Source organism: Hylobates moloch, unplaced genomic scaffold, assembly GCF_009828535.3.
Source record: "Hylobates moloch isolate HMO894 unplaced genomic scaffold, HMol_V3 SCAFFOLD_14, whole genome shotgun sequence".
Lineage (NCBI taxonomy): Eukaryota > Metazoa > Chordata > Mammalia > Primates > Hylobatidae > Hylobates > Hylobates moloch.
Window position 1 is genome coordinate 17,398,294 of NW_026652289.1, and position 21,967 is coordinate 17,420,260.

Below are 21,967 nucleotides of genomic sequence, written 5' to 3' on the forward strand. Positions count from 1 at the left end.
TTATGCCTGTGTTTCCCAGACTTGCGTGATCTTAAAAGTCCTTGTGTATGGGGAGGGATGAGGAAGGGCTGTACTTAAAAAATATAGATCCCAAGCCTTCCCAGGAATTTTCACTCACTTGGTCTGTTGGGGGTGTGAGCAGGTGATTCTTATGAACAGGTGAGTTCAAGAATCCCCGCTTTAACTAATGTTTTGGGATTTATTTCATTCTGATGCCGTAATACTGCAAGCTCAATAAACTGTGACCAGGGATGTGTGTGAACACAGTTAATGCCAGAGCACATGGATGAAGGGTGCTAAATGCTTCTTGTGATTCTGAAAAAGCCAATGGCGGCACATGATGCTCACTTGTTCTAAACAGTAGGACTGTTCAAGAAAACCTTTTCAGGCCAGGCGTGGTGGCTTATGCCTGTAATCCCAGTACTTTGGGAGGCCGAGGAGGGCCGATTACCTGCGATCAGGAGTTTGAGACCAGCCTGACCGACATGGAGAAACCCTGCCTCTACTAAAAAAAAAAAAAAAAAAAGGTAGCCGGGCATGGTGGCACATACCTATAATCCCAGCTACTCAGGAGGCTGAGGCAGGAGAATCACTTGAACCCAGGAGGCAGAGGTTGCAGTGAGCCGAGATCGCGCCATTGCACTCCAGCCTGGGCAACAAGAGTGAAACTCTGTCTCAAAAAAAGAAAACCTTTGCAGAACCTATGATCTAATCTCAACTCCAAAGAATATCACAGAAATTAAAATTGGCCTTGTTTATAATAATGCAGTCAAAACAAGCAATTCTTAACTCATAGTGGTTGCAAAAATCAATTAACACCATATCCAGTATTTATAAAATAAAAACACCAAATTTTTGATATTTTAAAATATCAATACTATTAAAGTTAGCATGTCAAATAAAAAGGAAGCTCCTTATACTATATATAAATGTAAGTATTGTATACATACATATGTGTATATCTGTGTAGATACATATGCTATTGTTACTGGTGGAGGGTGCCCAGGTTCTTGGCTTTTGAATAAGGAACTGGACAAAATGCACAAAGCAAGGAAAGAATGAAACAACAAAAGCACAGATTTATTGAAAATGAAAGTACACTCCCGAGGGTTGGAGTGGGCAGAGCATAGAGGCTCAAGAGCCCTGTTACAGAATTTTCTGGGGTTTAAATACCCTCTAGGGGTTTCCCATTGGACACTTGGTGTAGTCCTCATGCAAATGAAGTAGTGGCCAGCAATCAGTCTGATTGGTTGTGGAAAGCAACCAGTCAGAGACTGAAGTGATATTACAAAGGTTACACCCTATGCAAATGCCTGATTGGTTGTGGAAAGCAACCAATCAGTGGTACTTTCAATTTTCCATCTGCCAGGCAGAAAAAGGGCAGGGAGGTTGCAAAGAAAGTAGCCTCTGGTCCTTTTGTTACTTAGGTGTGGTAACTTGGGGTTTTCCTTTTGATTTAGTTCTAGGAAGCCAGTGTGAATTGGCCTTAGGTTCCCTGCCTCCAGATCCTATTCTCCTGCCTCACTGTGTATACATATCTTTATACGTATAAGGTACATGAATAACACTAGGTATAGAAAGTTTATGGATGGTACCTGACATGTTAATTTTAGCATTGGAAATAGTTCAAATAGAAGAGAGCTAACAAATAATTCATTTCACTTCATCTTACTCATCAGGATATTGAAACTTGGGGAGGCTAAAATGAAACAGATGGTTATTATTGGAGCATGGACAAGAACTGTTACTGTCAATATTTTGCTCAGAGCACATTTTAATTGTATTTTAAATCAGATTCATCAAAGCATAATTTATGTGATAGAAAATGCACACATTTTCAGTGTTCAGTAGGTTTTGACAAATGTATGCCCTTGTGTAACCACCATCCTGATCAAAACAGGTAACATTTCCATAACCCCAGAAATTTCTCTCATGCCTCTTTGAAGTGCACTGCTCTGATCTCTATCCTTATAGATTAATGTTACCTGTTCTAGAATCTCATATGTACGGAATCATACTACGTATGTTCTTTTGTGCTTGGCTTCTTTTGTTCAATGTAATGTCACTGAAATTGATTCATGTTGTTGCACATTTCAGTATTTGTTCCTTTTTATTGCTGACCAGTATTTTACTGAGTGAATATGCCACAACTGGCATATTCATTCAGCTGTTAATGTACATTTGGATTGCTTGTAGTTTTTAGCTCTTATGAATAAAACTGCTGTAGACATTCATGTAAAAATGTTTCTGTGAATATAAATTTTTATTTTTTTAATTAAATACTTAGGAGCAGAATTGTTGGGTCATATAAGTATATGAGTGGGTTTGAAGTAGTGTCTCATTGCAATTTTAATTTGCATTTCTCTGATTACTAGTGACCTTGAGCATCTTTTCATATACTTGTTGGCTACTTGTATTTCTTCTTTTGCTTGTTCAAATTTTTTGCCCTTAAAAAAAAAATTTTTAACTTATTTTATTTTATTGTTTATGTAGAGATGGGGCCTGGATGTGTGGCTTAGGCTGTGTGAAACTCCTGTTCTTAAGCGATCCTCTCACCCTGGCCTCCCAAAGCATTGGGATTACAGGTATGAGCCGCAGTGTCTGGCATCTCTTTTTTTTATTGCATTGTTTGTCTTATTATTATTGACTTGTAAGAGTTCTTTATGTATTGTAATATAGGCTGTTTTTGAATATATGTATTTCAAATATTTGCTCCCAATCTGTGCTTGCCATATCATTTTCTTAATAATGAATTAACTAATTTGTTTTAGGATTTATTTTATTTGCTCTATTGACTTCTTAGTTAAACTTCTTTTTATTAATATTTAGTAGTTGTTCTAGCCCTAAAACTTATCAAAGTTTACTACTTCACACTTCATAGTTCCTAGTTAACACTTACACTTACTGTAACTACACTTAATACACTTCTCATTGCAGTAACCTTATAATAGTTTAATTCTATTTTCTACTCCATCCATCCTTTGTGCCATTTTTGTGCCATCTTTTACATATAACATAAAAAGTCCACCATTTAATGCTTTTTTTTCTTTAAATAGTCAGTTGTCTTTTAAGGAAATTATAAGAACAAAAATAAAAATGTATTTGTTATTTACTGTTTCCAGTGGGTTTCAATCCTGGTATATTTCAGTTTCTATTTGATATCATTTTTTTCCTACAGCTTGGAGAGTAGCCTTTAGCATTTCTTCTAGGCAGATTGATGCTGACAAATTCTTTCAGCTTTTGTTTATCTTAGAATGATTTTTTAAATCCTTTCTTTTACAGGATATTTTCAATAAATATATTCATCATTGTTGTTACATTTCTGGTGATCTTCATTTTCCTCTGTAGATCTATATTTCCATCAGATATCATTCCCTATCTACCTTAATCTACCTACCTTGCCAAATAAAGTAATAGAAATAATCTTTGTTTTTTTTATTTTTTTATTTTTATTTTTTTTTTAGAGGGAGTCTTGCTCTGTGGCCTAGGCTGGAGTGCAGTGGCACGGCGCCGGGTCCCAGCTCACTGCAACCTCCACCTCCTGAGTTCAAGTGATTCTCGTGCCTCAGCCTCTGGAGTAGCTGAGATTACAGGCATGCACCTCTATGTTTTTGTACTTTTAGTAGAGGCAGGGTTCCACCATGTTGGTCAGGCTGGTCTCGAACTCCTGACGTCAAGTGATCCACCCACCTTGGCCTCCCAAAGTGCTGGGATTCCAGGCATGAGCCACCGAAAATAATCTCTTTGAACTTTAGTTTTCTCATAAGCAAAATGAAAGGATTAGACTGGATTGTGTTAGGGTTCCTACATGTTATAATATTTTCAAGAATCTTCTAAAAGTATGTTTTGATTACTGGGCTTTTTAAAATATAAGTTCCATAAGTATCTTTTGCAATAGCTAGCTTTTTTTCTTTATAGAAAATTTTTGAATAATCCTTCTCCTAAAATAACTTTATTCTTGAAACAAGACAGCTCTGCCAAACTTACCTGTTTGTTTTTGCATCTGATCTCTACTTTTATCATTTTCTACTGACCTATGGGCAGAATTCAGTGATAATGTGACTTTTCCTCAGTTGATTTCAGTAAGTTGGGTGCATGACTTAGCAATTTGTAAAAGGCTGAGGATTTGTAAAAAGGCTGAGGCCTGTTCCAATAGTAAACCAAAGTAGCATAAATGCAAATATAGCTATTCACCTACCAGACAAAAGTCTTACACTCTGCCTTTCATCCCTAGTTTGGCTGAGCCTTGATATCTATTAGCTCATTCTGCTTAATACAGGAGAAGCCTAGCCTAGGCCTAGGTCTACATCTAACCTCTTTGGTGCTTGGTGTAGTTGCTCAGAATCATGGGTAAGTGTGAGTGCTTCAGGTGCAGTCAGGCCACCTTGTTTGTTCCGTTGGTGATCTGGCTTTCTGCCTTGGGTTGCTGATTAGTGTTCCTAGTCCTGTCTGTGCCTGGTTCCATATTCCAGCCCATTAAGCCAGGAACTTGATATTCTTCTCAGATCTTTCCAGGGTCCTTCTCTAGAGTCTCTAGATCCCAAATAATCGTAGTCACTTGACTTGAGCCTGATACAAAACAGACTATTGTCTTAGGACAGTGATGGGACCAGACACATGACTGTGGGTGTCATCATGCCCTAAAAACCACCGCTGCCACCCTCTTCTGACTAGGTGAATATTCCCCTTCGATGACAGCAGCAAACAGAACCCACAACTCTGTTTTTATCCTCATTCTCTTAACCTTTGTTTTAGATAGGAATAGAAGAATGTCAGTTCTTATGTATTATGGAGAGAAGTGATTGACTTAGAACTGTGTCTAATTACCAATATTATGGATAGGATGATGGGACTTCTCATTGGAGAGGAGAGGCTACTTTGCTTTAGCATTCAAAATTCCCATAGTGGATGTGAGCATAAACTTTCTCTAAAATTCTGGACAAAATCTGAATGTAATTTTTTCTCTGTGCTTCTGATATTACAAAGACTAGAAATGAACTTTGTTGTTGTTTGTTTCTTTTTGAAAAATGGCTCATACATTCCAGTTTATACAGCTAACAGAACACACATAAAAATTGTTTTGCTGATAAGACGATAATTTCTTTCTCAGTTTTACAGCCTTCTAGTTTTTCCTTACTCATGAGTTGGAAACTGCTGGCATTTGCTTGACACTGCAAATTGGCATTAGAGTTTTTTTTTAATACTTAAGTTCTGGGATACATGTGCAGAACGTGCAGGTTTGTTACATAGGTATACACGTGCCATGGTGGTTTGCTGCACCATCAACCCGTCATCTACATTAGGTATTTCTCGTAATGCTATCCCTCTCCTAGCCCCCTACCCCTGCAACAGGCCCCAGTGTGTGATGTTCCCCTCCCTGTGTCCATGTGTTCTCATTGTTCAACTCCCACTCATGAGTGAGAACATGCAGTGTTTGGTTTTCTGTTCCTGTGTGAGTTTGCTGAGAATGATGGTCTCCAGCTTCATCCATGTCCCTGCAAAGGACATGAACTCATCCTTTTTTATGGCTACATAATATTCCATGGTGTATATGTGCTATATTTTCTTTATCCAGTCCATCACTGATGGGCATTTGGGTTGGTTCCAAGTCTTTGCTATTGTGAACAGTGCTGCAATAAACATATGTGTGCATGTGTCTTTATAGTAGAAGGGTTTATAAGCCTTTGGGTAGACACCCAGTAATGGGATTGCTGGGTCAAATGATATTTCTGGTTCTAGATCCTCGAGGAATTGTCACACTGTCTTCCACAATGGTTGAACTAATTTATACTTCCACCAACAGTGTAAAAGCATTCCCATTTCTCCACATCCTCTCCAGCATCTGTTGTTTCCTCACTTTTTAATGATCACTATTCTAACTGTCATGAGATGGCATCTCACTGTGGTTTTGATTTGCATTTCTCTAATGACCAGTGATGATGAGCTTTTTTTCATATGTTTGTTGGCCGCCTAAATGTCTTCTTTTGAGAAGTGTCTGTTCATGTCCTCGCCCACTTTTGATGGGGTTGTTTTTTTCTTGTAAATTTGTTTAAGTTCCTTGTAGATTCTGAATATTAGCCTTTTGTCAGATGGATAGATTGCACAAATGTTTTCTCATCCTGTAGGTTGCCTGTTCACTCTGATGATAGTTTCTTTTGCTGTGTAGAAACTCTTTAGTTTCATTAGATCCTGTTTGTCAATTTTGACTTTTGTTGCCATTGCTTTTTATGTTTTAGTCATGAAGTCTTTGCTCATGCCTATGTCCTGAATGGTATTGCCTAGGTTTTCTTCTAGGGTTTTTAGGGTTTTAGGTCTTATGTTTAAGTCTGTAATCCATCTTGAATTAATTTTTGTATAAGGTGTAAGGAAGGGGCCCAGTTTCAGTATTCTGCATATGGCTAGCCATTTTCCCAGCACCATTTATTAAATAGGGAATCCTTTTCCCATTGCTTGTTTTTGTCAGGTTTGTCAAAGATCAGATGGTTGTAGATGTGTGGTGTTATTTCTGAGGCCTCTGTTCTGTTCCATTGGTCTATATATATCTGTTTTGGTACTAGTACCATGCTGTTTTGGTTACTGTAGACTTGTAGTATAGTTTGAAGTCAGGTAGTGTGATGCCTCCAGCTTCGTTCTTTTTGCTTAGGATTGTCTTGGCTATATGGGCTCTTTTTTGGTTCCATATGAAATATAAAGTAGTTTCTTCTAATTCTGTGAAGGAAGTCAATGGTAACTTGATGGGGATAGCATTGAATATATAAATTACTTTGGGTAGTATGGCCATTTTCATGATATTGATTCTTCCTATTCATGAGCATGGAATGTTTTTCCATTTGTTTGTGTCCTCTCTTATTTCCTTGAGCAGTGGTTTGTAGCTCTCCTTGAAGAGGTTCTTCACATTCATTGTAAGTTGTATTCCTAGGTATTTTATTCTTTTTGTAGCAATCGTGAATGGAAGTTCACTTATGGTTTGGTTCTCTCTTACTGGTGTATAGGAATGCTTATAATTTTTGCACATTGATTTTGTATCCTGAGACTTTGCTGAAGCTGCTTATTAGTTTAAGGAGATTTTGGGCTGACCCATCTCATGTGCAAAGACATACGTAGGCTCAAAATGAAGGGATGGAGGAATATTTACCAAGCAAATGGAAAGCAAAAAAAAGCAGGGCTTGCAATCCTAGTTTCTGATAAAACAGAATTTAAACCAACAAAGATAAAAAAAGACAAGGAAGGGCATTACATAATGGTAAAGGGATCAATGCAGCTGTCAGGCCCCTGAGCCCAAGCTAAGCCATCATAACCCCAGTGACCTGCATGTATACATCCAGATGGCCTGAAGCAACTGAAGATCCACAAAAAAAGTGAAAACAGCCTTAACTGATGATACTCCACTATTGTGATTTATTTCTGCCCCAGCCTAACTGATCAATGTACTTTGTAATCTCTCCCACCCTTAAGACGGTTCTTTGTAATTCTCCCCACCCTTGAGAATGTACTTTGTGAGATCCACCCCCTGCCCCCAAAACATTGCTCTTAATTCCACTGCCTATCCTATAAGAACCAATGATAATCCCACCACCCTTTGCTGACTCCTTTTTTGGACTCAGCCCGCCTGCACCCAGGTGAAATAAACAGCCATGTTGCTCACACAAAGCCTGTTTGGTGGTCTCTTCACACGGACGCGTGAAACAGCAACAAGAGGAGATAGCTGTCCTAAATATATATACACCCAATACAGGAGCACCCAGATTTAAATTAGAACTGAGGATTCAGAAACTCACTGAAAACCACACAACTACATGGAAACTGAACAACCTGCTCCTGCATGACTACTGGGTAAATAATGAAATTAAGGCAGAAATAAATAAATTTTTTGAAACCAATGAGAACAAGGACATAATGTACCAAAATCTCTGGGACACAGCTAACGCAGTGTTTAGAGGGAAATTTATAGCACTAAATGCCCACAGGAGAAAGAGGGAAAGACCTAAAATCAACACCCTAGCATCACAATGAAAAGAACTAGAGAAGCAAGAGAAAACAAATTCAAAAGCTAGCAGAAGACAAGAAATAACTCAGATAGACACACAAAAAACCCTTCAAAAAAAATCAATGAATCCAGGAGCTGGTTTTTTGAAAAGATTAACCAAATAGATACACCACTAGCCAGACTACTAAAGAAGAAAAGAGGGCCAGGCGCGGTGGCTCATGCCTGTATCCAAGCACTTTGGGAGGCCGAGGCGGGCAGATCATGAGGTCAAGAGATCAAAACTATCCTGGCCAACATGGTGAAACCCTGTCTCTACAAAAAACACAAAAATAAGCTGGGCGTGGTGGCGTGTGCCTGTAGTCCCAGCTACTCGGGAGGCTGAGGCAGGAGAATCGCTTGCACACGGGAGGCGGAGGTTGCAGTGACCCCCAATTATGCCACTGCACTCTAGCCTGGGTGGCAGAGTGAGACTCTGTCTCAAAAAAAAAAAAGAAAAGAGAGAAGGATCACATAGGCACAATAAAAAATGATAAAGGGAATATCACCACTGATCCCACAGAAATGCAAACTACCATCAGAGAATACTATAAACACCACTACACAAATAAACTAGAAAATCTAGAGGAAATGGATAAATTCCTGGACACATACACCCTCCAAGACTAAACCAGGAAGAAGTCAAATACCTGAATAGACCAATAACAAGTTCTAAAACTGAGGCAGTAATTAATAGCCTACCAACCAAGAAAAGCCCAGGACCAGACGGATTCACAACCAAATTCTACCAGAGGTACAAAGAGGAGCTGGTACCATTCCTTCTGAAACTATTCCAAAAAATAGAAAAAGTGGGACTCCTCCCTAACTCATTTTGTGAGACTGCATCATCCTGATACTAAAATCTGGCAGAGACACAGCAAAAAAGGAAAAGTTCAGGCCAATATCCCTGATGAACATCGATGCAAAAATCCTCAATAAAATATGGCAAACCGAATCCAGCAGCACATCAAAAAGCTTATCCACCATGATCAAGTTGTCTTCATCCCTGGGATGCAAAATTTGAATGTCCTCTCTCACCACTCCTATTCAACATAGTATTGGAAGTTCTGGCCAGGGCAGTCAGGCAAGAGAAAGAAATAAAGGGTATTCAAATAGCATGAGTGGAAGTCAAATTGTCTCTGTTTGCAGATGACATGATTGTATATTTAGAAAATCCCATCATCTCAGCCCAAAATCTCCTGGCATTAGAGTTTTAAGAGACATTTCCTTAGATTTACGAAGTCATATGGTGTTTATCTCAGATTATGGTTTGTGGGAACAATAGTTCCTTAATCTTCTATTGATTTGCATGCTATCCTTAGTCCTTAGCAACCCAAACCCAAATTAAAACCATATCACTTCAATAGGAACATCAATTATTGTTGACAATGGAGAAGAAAGGAAAGCACTGAATCAGTAGTTCTTCCATTCAGTCCTTTTGTAATAAAAATGCAGTCTCTCCACACAATTTTTTTAAAGGACTCTAAAAGAAGGTATGTTAAAGAAGAGCAGAAATAAAATGAAGATTTTATTGGTAGCCAATGCCTAGAAAAGACTAAGAGCTCTTTTACTAGTTTATTTTAGTATCTTTGTGAGAAGCGCCAATGGGTGGTAAAATGAATGCTTCACAAATGTCATCTTTTATAGGACCATGAGATTTGGTGAAAGTAAATTCCATTTACAAAAAGGCAGTAAATTTGCTTTGGCTTTAATTTGTTATTTCAAAGCCTTTATGTCACCTTATGGTATTTACTTCATGTTCTCTTAAAGATATATTGCCAGAAAATAACTTCTCATAAGGCACAAAATTATATGAGCTGCCTCTAATTTTTGCAGACTCTTTGTTATAAACCAGTGTATTAGTTTGCTAGGGTTGCTGTAACAATAGTCATGTATCTTCTCCAAGCTCTGAATTTTAGGAGTTCAAAATCAAGATGATGATAGGATTGGTTCCTTCTGAGGGCTGCGAGGCAAGAATCCACTCCAGGCTTCTCTCCTTGGCATGTAGATGGCCGTCTTCTCCCTGTGTCTTCATATCATCTTCCCTCTGTGCATGTCTGTGTCTAAACTTTCTCTTCTTGTAAGCACACCAATCATATTAAGTTAAGACCTACCCTAGTGACCTAATTTTAACTTCATAGCTTTTGTAAAGACCCTCTCTCCAAATACAGTCATATGCTGAGGTACCAGGGGTTGGACTTTACATGAATTTTTTTAGTAGACACAATTCAGTTCATAACAACCAATGTACATGGAATACCCCATCAAAAGTTAGTTTATTATTATATATAAACTTGAATGTTAACTTTCCATAGTCACACTAATAAGTGTAAAAAGTGATCATTAGTATTGAGTGAGCTGTGTGCCAATGTACTGTCAAAAAGTAAAAGTACCTTAGGATATGTGTTCATGTGTGCAGGGATGAGTTATAGGAGAGTGTTGTGTAGGATCATTGACAGACTATAAATCTGTTTCTAATTGTTTTTTCAACAATATCAATTTACATAGTAATTTTTAAGAAGATGGAGATCAATCCAAAATATACAGTTAAATGAAGTTCACCTGTGATTCAACAATATTTTACTAGTGGACCTAGCTTTGCTTTAATAATCAATTCAAAATAAAATGTCCAAGTGTAGTTTTGACACAAATCTTTTACTTATAGTAGAGAATGATTTAGAAGTGTAAAACAAACTATGAACTGTGTGTCAACATATAAGCCATTAATCAAAGATTATGTGCACGGTAATTACAAGAAAATAGGCCAGAAAATTCCTTTTGTAAGTTCAAGCAAAAAACATATTTGTTTTTGTGAATATATAGTTGTAAGTCATGAAAACCTGAACATTTTACTTTGAAAAGTGAGGTCGCAGAGGGAGAAACTATGAGGGATTTGAAATTCTTAGGTCACATTTCAAGGAGAAGTAATTTAAATATGTTTATTGTACCACTCATATTATTAATTTTAAATTCTTATCCTAATTTTGATAGCTCTTGTTTCTATTTGTCTTGTTATTCTTTTAATCTTTAAAACAGCCAAGGCTGGGCGTAGTGGCTCACACCTGTAATCTAAGCCCTTTGGGAGTTCGAGGTAAGAGGATCACTTGTGCCCAGGGGTTTGAGACCAGCCTGGGTAACATAGTGAAACTCCATCTTTACAAACAGTACAAAAATTAGCCAGGCTTGATGGCATATGCCTGTAGTCCCAGCTACTCAGGAGGGTATGGTGATAGACCACCTGAGCCTAGGAAGTCGAGACTGCAGTAAGCCATGATCATGCCACTGCACTCCAGCCTGGGTGATGGGAATGAGGCTCTGCCTTAAGAAAAAAAAAAGGCAGTCAAGAATACCAAATACCAGAATACTAGAGATGAATCAAGCATTCTCGTTTGGCTGTTTCCAGGAATAGCTTACAATTTTAATTTACAACCTTTAGAAATATTGTTTTGTCCAGGCACTGAACAAGGAAGTGCCATATCATGAGCTGCTAAGGTAGCAAGAATCAGTAGATTGTTTGGACTGTGAAGAGACAACTTTTGTATGCATCTCTCCATGCGGCAATGGCCAATGCTTTGTAGAGCTGAGAGAACTCGTAGTATTGTGACTAGAGATGGCAGTCTGAGAGCTTACAGCAATGGTTGGCTGATTAGCAGTAAGTACTTATGAGATATGAAAGGGAAGCAGTGAGAGATTTGATACTGACACCATTAAGGGTCTTCAGTATGAAATCAGCACAAAATAACATATTCTTAGCATGTCATGCAAGGTCTTTCATTATTTGGTCCTTGTTTGCATCTCCAGTCTCATTTTGCACTGTCCTCCCTGCCTCCCTCTACTCCAGCCCTGCCAGATGTGCTTCAGTTTCTCAATGCTAAACTGCTTTCCGTTTTAGGGCCTTGGCACTGGCTGTGCCTCTGTGTGGAAGGTTCTTCTAGATCTTCATATACATGTAACCTTCCTCAGCAAGGCTACTCCAGACCACCCAATTCAAATTAGCCACCAAGTCGCTCTCTGACCTATCACCTTGTCGTAATTCACTGTCTGGCTCCTATGACTAAGTCTTATTTTTCTTGTTTATTTATTTGTTTTTTTCCCTTAGCAACTAATTGTCTGTGGCCAGCTCACTGGAGCCTAAGCTCTATCATAGCGAGACTTTATATACTTTGTATCACTGTACCTCAATGCCTTAAAAAAGTGCTTGGTACCTGATGGTTTCTTATTTAATATTTGTGAAGTAACTGAGCAAGAATGACAATTATTTTATTGCCTGCCAGAATGATTAGATCCAATCTTGAGTGATGTGTTCAGTTTTTTGAGTTGGAGAGAGCGAAACTGGAATCCATGCACAAATGAGAAACTAGAATAGCAAAGGATATACAAATGGTACTTATAGGATAGGAACTGGCAATATTCAATATGGAAAATATTTAAATGACTGGGAAATAGAAAAACAAATTACAAGAACACAGTATCCAACTTGTTAAAAGAAGAATTTTCTGATAATTTTGAGCTTTCCTACAATGGCATAGGCTAGCATTTTCGCACATGAATTTTTCATGTATCAGGGAAGTGTTAGAGAGAATTTTGCAGGTAATAGAATTTAAAAAACTACAGCTTCTTAAAAATCTAATATTTTATTAGAATAAGACTTTTCATAAAAATTCATAACTTTTCAAACAAGACTAATTTCTAAAAATTATCTTTAGCTAATACATTTAAGGCATGGTTCATTCTCAATACTGCTGGATACAAGTCCATATTTCCAATAATTTTTTTATTGTTTCAATGGCAAGGCTTCTTGTCGTAGTTGATGAAAATTGTCATTGTTTTTCAAAATCTCATGATGTGATTAGTGAAGAACCTCTCCCCAAAGCAGAAGAGTTAGTTCTACATTTCCTTGTTGCTTATATTATTAGCACTATCTTCAGCCTTGAAAAATCTTTTAAAGCTACTTTTCAAGGATTAGAGAAATTATGTCTAGATAATTTGATCTGTAAGCTGAAAGTGATCAGTGACTGAAGCTTCCACTGTCAACCCCTGTTTATTACAAAACGTTCCCTCTGGAGACCCCATGTACTAAACACGACGAGTGGCACTTGATATATGGACCTAGTGAAGATGCCATTATTTGTACTTTAAATATTAGTTATTATTTTTTCCTTCTTGTTATAAAAATCAACATAACTTTTAACTTGTTTTCATACCTCAGTGGGCTATCTTAGACTTCCTGTGATTTATCTACCCCACTCTGGAGATCACTGCACTGATTCTTATATGACATATAGCATTAAAAATATAAAAGCAATTGTTAAGCCTTTCCATTTTGAACCTAATTATAATGCATTAACGAATAAAATTCTAGCCTTGTGGAAGGCAGACAAAGATGGCATTCCACACCATATGGACTATGGTTCTAGTTCACTTCGGGTTTTCTAGTACAAGATTTAAACAAGGGACCAAAGAAAGGTGCCCCTCCTCCTGGTTTTGAAATAACCAGAAGGGAAATAAAATCTACACTTTTTATTTTTATTTTTTTGGCAAGAATTTATTGTAATGAGCAGAATCTGAAAGCTCAGTTCATTCCTGACTTTTTGGTCCTCATGCTGGTGTGCTTATGACTCCAGCTCTGTGACTCAACATTCCTCTCTGCTGGTCCTGTGGTCTAATCTCATTCTCGGAGGTGGGGCTTGTGGGGAAGAGAGAGAGAGAGAAAGAGACAGAGACAGAGGGACAGAGAGAGGAAAAGAAGAAGGAAGAGAAGGAAGAGGAGGAGGGGGAAAGGGCGAAGGAGGGAGGAAAGGAAATGGGAAAGAGAGAGACGACCCTAGTAAAACCCTGAAGAATGTATTTCTTTCTTATTCCTTTCTTCCTTCCATTATCTAAATCCCTGTGTCTTCCTGTTTCATTCAGGGTCATGAACTACAGATCCTTCTAAGAATCATTTGAATGCAGTGGGAATTAAATTCCTCCCTTATTTGCAGACAAATAAGAGAGTCAGTTTTATTAATAAATGAGGAAAGGGAGAAGCCACCCATATCACCCTTGTATCTCACCATGCTGGGACATTCCTACTCTGCAGTTAAGAAATTCTGTCCCTCTAGACAACAAGAGGCATTCTGAACCATGCATTCCAGAGAAACATTCAGAGATTAGGAAGGGGTTATGGAATTTTATATAGAGTGGGAAAAGGCCTCAATGAAAAAGCAATGCTTACAAGATTGAAAAATATCACTCAGTGCTCTGAAGGGTTTTGAAACTCAAAAGAGAACCACTTTTGTGCTGTCCTTAGAGGCTGCTGTGTTAGCGAATTCTCTAGGTGAGCCTGTGCCATGTGCCATGTGGAGGCATTTGTGCTACTTCCGATAACAAACTTCTTGGATAGGATTTGAGTCAGATGTCATCTATTAAATTCCATATTCTAGTGGTTCATATGTCAGCAAAATGTCACTGTAATCTAATTTATATAAGGACTTTTTCTTCCAAAAAATGTCATTTAGTTTTACAAATTGCCTACCATGTTTTTCTTAATAGCCGTAGAGCCCAAGAAAATGGCGAAGTCTCAAGTTGAAATCTTGGCTTTGGCTTACACTATTTGATCATGTTTTTCACTCTGAAAACTTCTGGAAAACTTTTTATTTCAAAGTTTTGTTAAATTGCAAAATGTCTGATGGACAGGTTTCAATGTTTTTTTTTTAATGTGTGAAAACCAGTAGAGTGAATTATAAGCAGTAATCCTAACTAACATTATGCTCCATAGTGAAGAGTTGAAGAAAAATTTAAAAGCACTACCATAGAAACTTAAAAAAAAATACACCAGATTATAAGAATATCAATCTAGTGTAAAGGATATATATGTTCACAGATAAGAATGACATCTTAGGTAGTTCTAATTTTGTAAACTATACATAATTCATGTTTTCTCAGTCAATTATCTACCATGGTTAGAAAGTTTTCTATATTGCACCATGATTATAAATTCAATCCTGGATGGAGATGGGGGAGAAAAAGAGAGGGAAAGGAATTATAAACTTTATTTAAATTGACATGCATTGCTGCAATAGGGCCTCATAATGTGTATGCAAGAGACAGGCATTGGTTTGTTGGTGCTTCTAGAAAATATTCCCACAGTGAAGAAAACATAGCACTGCACTTGACCCCTGGGAGAAAGTCATCGGTATGTTTTTCCCTGAAGAAAGTGCACTTTTACGATGATGCTTTACAATGGAAATGTAAGTCCTAGTCAGCAAGCTTCATCAGTGTAGGAGTACTGCAACTTAGATTTGAGGACATTGCTTACATGTTTAACTCCATTTCTTTTTTTTTTCTTTTAAAACACTTAAGGTCTTTATTTAATACAAATGCTATCTTGGAAATGTGACACATTAAGCTAAATGACTTGGCCTGACTCTTTTTAGTGGATTAATTATATTGTTAAATAGGTCCTGGGGACATAGAATACGTAAGTTTTGGTTAAGGGCAAAAAAAAAAAAAAAAAGAATATGCAGAAAGAAAGGAGAGAAGGCTACCATAATAATGAGGATCCTGAGAAGACAAGGCGAATACTTTTCCTGGTGGATAATTTGAAAAAGTTATTTAATCTCTCTATACCATGGTTTCCCCATCTATAGTGTGGGAATTCTGATGGTATCCTATTTTATTTTATTTAATTAATTTTTCTCTTTGAACTTTGAAAAGTTTGTTTATTTTGACTAAGCTTTTTTCTGCTGGCTAAAATGAGTGCAAGCTATGTACAGTCACAGTTACATTATGGAGGGAGGTATCAGCAAATATAGAAGTTCTTGATTCCAGAGTCAACATTTGCTGGAAGTCATCCCGATCATGTGCACCACTTCAGGTCCACCAGTACTCAAGTCACTCTGTGGTTTCTGTGCTATATATACATACAGATATATATTTATGTACAGTCACATAGCTTGCACTCATTTTATATATATGATATATATATTTAGATATCTATCTATAGATCTATCTATTTATCTATCTATGACATTTCTTCATCCACTCATTAATTGATGGGCATTTGGGCTAGTTCCATATTTTTGCAACTGTGAATTGTGCTGCTATGAACATGTGTGTGCAAGTATCTTTTTTGTATAATGACTTATTTTCCTCCAGGTAGATACCCAGGAGTGGGATTGCTGGATCAAATGGTAGATCTACTTTTAGTTCTTTAAGGAATCTCCACACTGTTTTCCATAATTGTTGTACAAGTTTACATTCCCACCAATAGTGTAAAAGTGTTCCCTTTTCACCACATCCATACCAACATCTATTATTTCTTATTTTTTTTATTATGTCCATTTTTGCAGGAGTGAGGTGGTATCATATTGTAGTTTTGATTTGCGTTTCCCTGATAATTAGTGATATTGAACACTTTTAATATGTTTCTTGGCCATTAGTGTATCTTCTTTTAAGAATTGTCTATTTATGTCCTTAGTCCACTTTTTGGTAGGATTTTTTTTTCTGATTTGTTTGAGTTCCTTGTAGATTCTGGATATTAGTCTTTTGTCAGATGTATAGATTGAGAAGATTTTCTCTCACTCTGGGGTAAGCCAATGTCTAGAAGGGTTTCTCCAATGTTATCTTCTAGAATTTTTATGGTTTCAGGTCTCAGATTTAAGTCTTTGATCCATCTTGAGTTGATTTTTGTATAAGGTGAGAGATGAGGATCCAGTTTCAGTTGTCTATATGTGACTTGCCAATTATCCCGGTACCATTTGTTGAATAGGGTGCTATTTCCCTACTTTATGATTTTGTTTGCTTTGTTGAAGATCAATTGACTGTAAGTATTTGGCTTTATTTATGGGTTCTCTATTCTGTTTCATCAGTCTATATGTCAGTTTTTATATTGGTACCTTGCTGTTTTGGTGACTATGGCCTTACAGTATAATCTGAAGTCAGGTAATGTGATGCCTCCAGATTTGTTCTTTTTGCTTGGTCTTGCTTTGGCTATTTGGGCTCTTTTTTGGTTCCATATGAATTTTAAGATTTTTTTCTAGTTCTGTGAAGAATGATGGTAGTATTTGAATAGGAATTGCACTAAATTTGTAGATTTCTTTTGGCAGTATGGTCATTTTCACAATATTGATTCTGCCCATCTATGAGGATGGGATATGTTTCTATATGTTTGTGTCATCTATGATGTCTTTCAGCAGCGTTTTGTAGTTTTCCTTGTAGACATCTTTCACTTCCTTGATTAAGGTGGCTCACGCCTGTAATCCCAGCACTTTGGGAGGCTGAGGCAGGCGGATCACGAGGTCAGGAGATCGAGACCATCCTGGCTAACACAGTGAAACCCCTCTCTACTAAAAATACAAAAAATTAGCCAGGCGAGGTGGCGGGCACCTGTAGTCCCAGCTACTCAGGAGGCTGAGGCAGGAGAATGGCGTGAACCCCCTGGGGCGGAGCCTGCAGTGAGCCGAGATCGCGCCACCGCACTCCAGCCTGGGCGACAGCGAGACTCCGTCTCAAAAAAAAAGAAAAAAAAAAAGTATATTCCCAAGTATTTTATTTTTTATTTTTGCAGCTATTGTAAAAGGGGTTGAGTTCTTAATTTGATTCTCAGCTTGGTTGCTGTTGGCATATAGAAGAGCTACTAAGTTGTGTACTTTAAATTTGTATATTGAAAACTTTGCTGAATTCTTTTATTAGTTCTGGGAGCTTTTTGGAGGGATTTTTAGGGGTTTCTAGGTAAACAATCATATCATCAGCAAACAGTGACAGGCTGAGTTCCTTTTTACCTATTTGGAAGCCCTTTATTTCTTTCTCTTGTCTGATTGCTCTGGCTAGGACTTCTGGTACTGTGTTGAATAGAAGTGGTGAAAGTGGGCATCCTTGCCTTTTCCAGTTCTCAGGGAGAATGCTTTCAACTTTTTCCCATTCAGTGTAATGTTGGCTGTGGGTTTGTCATAGATGGCATTTATTACCTTAAGGTATGTCCCTTGTATGCCGATCTTGCTGAAAGTTTTAATCATAAAGGGATGTTGGATTTTGTCAAATGCTTTTTTTGCATCTATTGACATGATCATGTGATTTTTGTTTTAAATTCTGTTTATGTGGTATATAACATATATTGACTTGCAGATGTTAAACTATTCCTGCATTCCGGCTGTGAAACCCATTTGATCATGGTGGATTATCTTTTTGATATGCTGTTGGATCTGGCTAGCTAGAATTTTTTTTTTTTTTTTTTTGAGGATTTTTGCATCTATGTTCATCAGGTATATTGGTCTGTAGTTTCCTTTTCTTGTTATGCCCTTTCCTGGTTTTGGTATTAGGGTGATACTGGCTTCTTAGCATGATTTAGGGAGGATTCCCTCTATCACTATCTTTTGGAATAGTATCAATAAGATTGGTACCAATTCTTCTTTGAACGTCTGATAGAATTTAGCTGTGAATTCGTCTGTCCTGAAATTTTTTTGTTGGTAACCTTTTTTTTTTTTTTTTTGAGATGGTGTCTCTCTCTGTCACCCAGACTGGAGTGCAGTGGCACAATCTTCACTCACTGCAACCTCTGCTTCCCTCCTGGGTTCAAGCGATTCCCCTTCCCCAGCCTTCTGAGTAGCTGGGACTACAGTGCCCACCACCATGTACAGCTAATTTTTGTATTTTTAGTAGAGATGAAGTTTTGCCATGTTGGCCAGGCTGGGCTTGAACTCCTGACCTCAAGTAATCCATCTGCCTCGGCCTCCCAAAGTGCTGGGATTACAGGTGTGAGCTGCTCCTGGGATTACAGGTATGAACTGCTCCCATTTAAAATGGTAATTTTAAATTACCGTTTCAATCTTGCTGCTTGTTGTTGGTCTGTTCAGAGTCTCTATTTATTTTTGGTTTACTCTTGGATGGTTGTATATTTCCAGGAATTTGTCTGTCTCCTCTAGGTTTTCTAGTTTATGCATGAAAAGATGTCCATAGTAGCCTTAAATGATCTTTTGTATTTCTGTGGTATCAGTTGTAATACCGGTTGCAGTATCCAAGAGATTTTGATAGGTTATGTCACTAGTATCATTCAGTTCAAAGAATATTTTAAATTCTACCTTGATTTCATTGTTGACCCAATGATCATTCAGGAACAGATTATTTAATTTCCATGTATTTGCATGATTTTGAGAGTTCCTTTTGGGGTTGATTTCCAATTTTATTCCACTTTGGTCCGAGAGAGTACTTGCTATAGTTTTGATTTTCTTAAATTTGTTGAGATTTGTTTTGTGGCCTATCATGTGGTCTATCTTGAGGAATGTTCCATATACTGATGGATAGAATGTAAATTCTGCAGTTGTTGGGTAGAATGTTCTGTAAATATCTGTTAAATCCATTTTTATTGTAGGGTGTAGTTTAAATTCATTGTTTCTTTTTTGAACCTCCATCTTGATGACCTGTCTAGTGCTGTCAGTGGAGTATTAAAGTCCCACACTATTATTGTGTGGCTGCCTATCTCATTTCTTAGGCCTAGTAGTAATTGTTCATAACTTTGGGAGCTCCAGTGTTAGGTGCATATATATTTAGAATTGTGATATTTTTCTGCTGGACTAGTCCCTTTATCATTATGTAATGTCTCTCTTTGTCTATTTTAACTGTTGTCGCTTTAAAGTTTGTTTTGCCTGATACAAGAATAGCTACTTCTGCTCTCTTTTGGTGTCCATTTGCATGGAATATTTTTTTCTATCCCTTTACCGTAAGTTTGTGTGAGTCCTTATGTGTCAGCTGAGTCTCTTGATGACACTTTGTTGGTGAATCCTTATCCATTCTGCCATTCTGCATCTTTTAAATGAACCATTTAGGCCATTTACATTAAACATTAGTATTGAGATGTGACATACTATTCTAATTATCATGTTATTTGTTGCCTGAATATCTTATTATTTTTTCATTGTATTGTTGTTTTATAGGTCCTGTGAAATTTTTGCTTTTGGGAGGTTCTATTTTGGTGTGTGTCAAGGATTTGTTTCAAGATTTAGAGCTCCTTTTAGCAGTTCTTATAGTGCTGGCTTGGTAGTGGCAAATTTTTTAGCATTTGTTTGTCTGAAAAAGACTATCTTTCCTTCATTTACAAAATTTAGTTTTTCTGGATACAAAATTCTTGGCTAATAATTGTTTTGTTTAAGGAAGCTAAAAATAGAACCCCAATCCCTTCTAGCCTGTAGAGTTTCTACTGTGAAATCTGCTGTTAATCGGACAGGGTTTTCTTTATAGGTTATCTGATGCTTTTGCCTCACAGCTCTTAAGATTCTTTCCTTTGTCTTGACTGTAAATAACCTGATGACCATGAGCCTAGGTGATGGTCTCTTTGTGATGAATTTCCCAGGTGTGCTTCGAGCTTTTTGTATTTGGATGTCTAGATCGCTAGTAAGGCTGGGGAAGTTTTCCTGGATAATTCCCTCAAATATGTTTTCCACACCTTCAGATTTCTCTTCTTCCTCAGGAACACCAATTATTCTTAGTTTTGGTCATTTAGCATAATCTGAAACTTCTTGGAGGCTTTGTTCTTTAAAAAAAATTTTTTTGTCTTCGTCAGATTGAGTTAATTCAAAAGCCCTGTCTTTGAGCTCTGAAATTCTTTTTTCTGCTTGTTCTATTCTATTGCTGAGACTTTCCGGTGCATTTTGCATTTCTCTAGGTGTGTCCTTGATTTCCAGAGGTTGTGATTGTTTTTTATTTATGCTATCTATTTCACTGGAGATTTTTCTATTCATATCCTATATCATATTTTTTTTCTTTAAGTTGGACTTCACCTTTCTCTGGTGCCTCCTTGGTTGGCTTACTAGTCAACCTTCTGTTTTTGTTTTTTTTTTTCTGGCAATTCAGAGGTTTCTTCTTGGTTTAGATCCATTGCTGGCGAGCTAGTGTGATCTTTTGGGGGTGTTAAAGAACCTTGTTTTGTTGTGTTATCAGAACTGTTTTTCTGGTTCCTTCTCATTTGGGTAGACTATGTCAGAGTGAAGATCTGGGACTCAAGGGCTGCTGTTCAGTTTCTTTTTCCCACCGAGTGCTCCCTTCATGTGGTACTCTCCTCTTTCCTCTAGGGGTGGGCTTCCTGAGAACTGAACTGCAGTGATTGTTGTTTCTTTTCTGGAGCTAACCACCCAGAAGAGCTACTGTGCTCCGAGCTGGTACTGGGGAGTGTTGGCAAAGAGTCCTGTGATGTGATCCATCTTCAGGTCTCCTAGTCATGGATACTAGCTTCTGCTCCCATGGAGGTAGCAGGGGAGTGAAGTGGACTCTGTGAGGGTTCTTGGTTGTATTTTTGTTACGTGTGCTGGTTTTGGGTTGGTTGGCCTCCAGCCAGGAGGTGGTGCTTTCAAGAGTGCATCAGCTATGGTAGTAGAGGAAGGAACAGGTGGTGGGTGGGGCCATAGAGCTCCCAAGAGATTGTGTCCTTTGTCTTTGATGACCAGAGTGGGTAGGGAAGACTTTCAGGTGGGAGCAGGTTTAGGCATTTCTGAGCTCAGTCTTTCCTTGGGCAGGGCTTGCTGTGGCTGCTGCGAGGGATAGGGGTGTGGTTCTCAGGCCAATACAATTATGTTTCCCGGGGGATGATGGCTGCCTCTGTTGAGTCACCCAGGTCATCACTGAAGTGGGGGAAAGCTGGCAGCCACAGCCCTCACCCAGCTCCCATGCAGCCCACAGCCCAAAAGGCCAGTGTCACTCCCACTGTGCCGTGCCAATAGCATTGAATTTATTTCCAGGCAGCCGGCGAGCATGGCTGAGAACTTACTCAAGGCTACAAGCCTCCCAGCTGAGAATCAAGCCAACTCACAGTTCCTCAGCTGTCTCACAGAGCCTGCAATAGCCATCCACCTCCTTCAAAGGGTCTATGGATTCTCTTGGGTTTCCTGGTATGTTCCTCACTAGTTCTTGGAGCAAAAGTTCATGAGGTGGGTCTCCATATGCCGCTCTGTCCATCTGAGTGGGAGCTGCAATTTA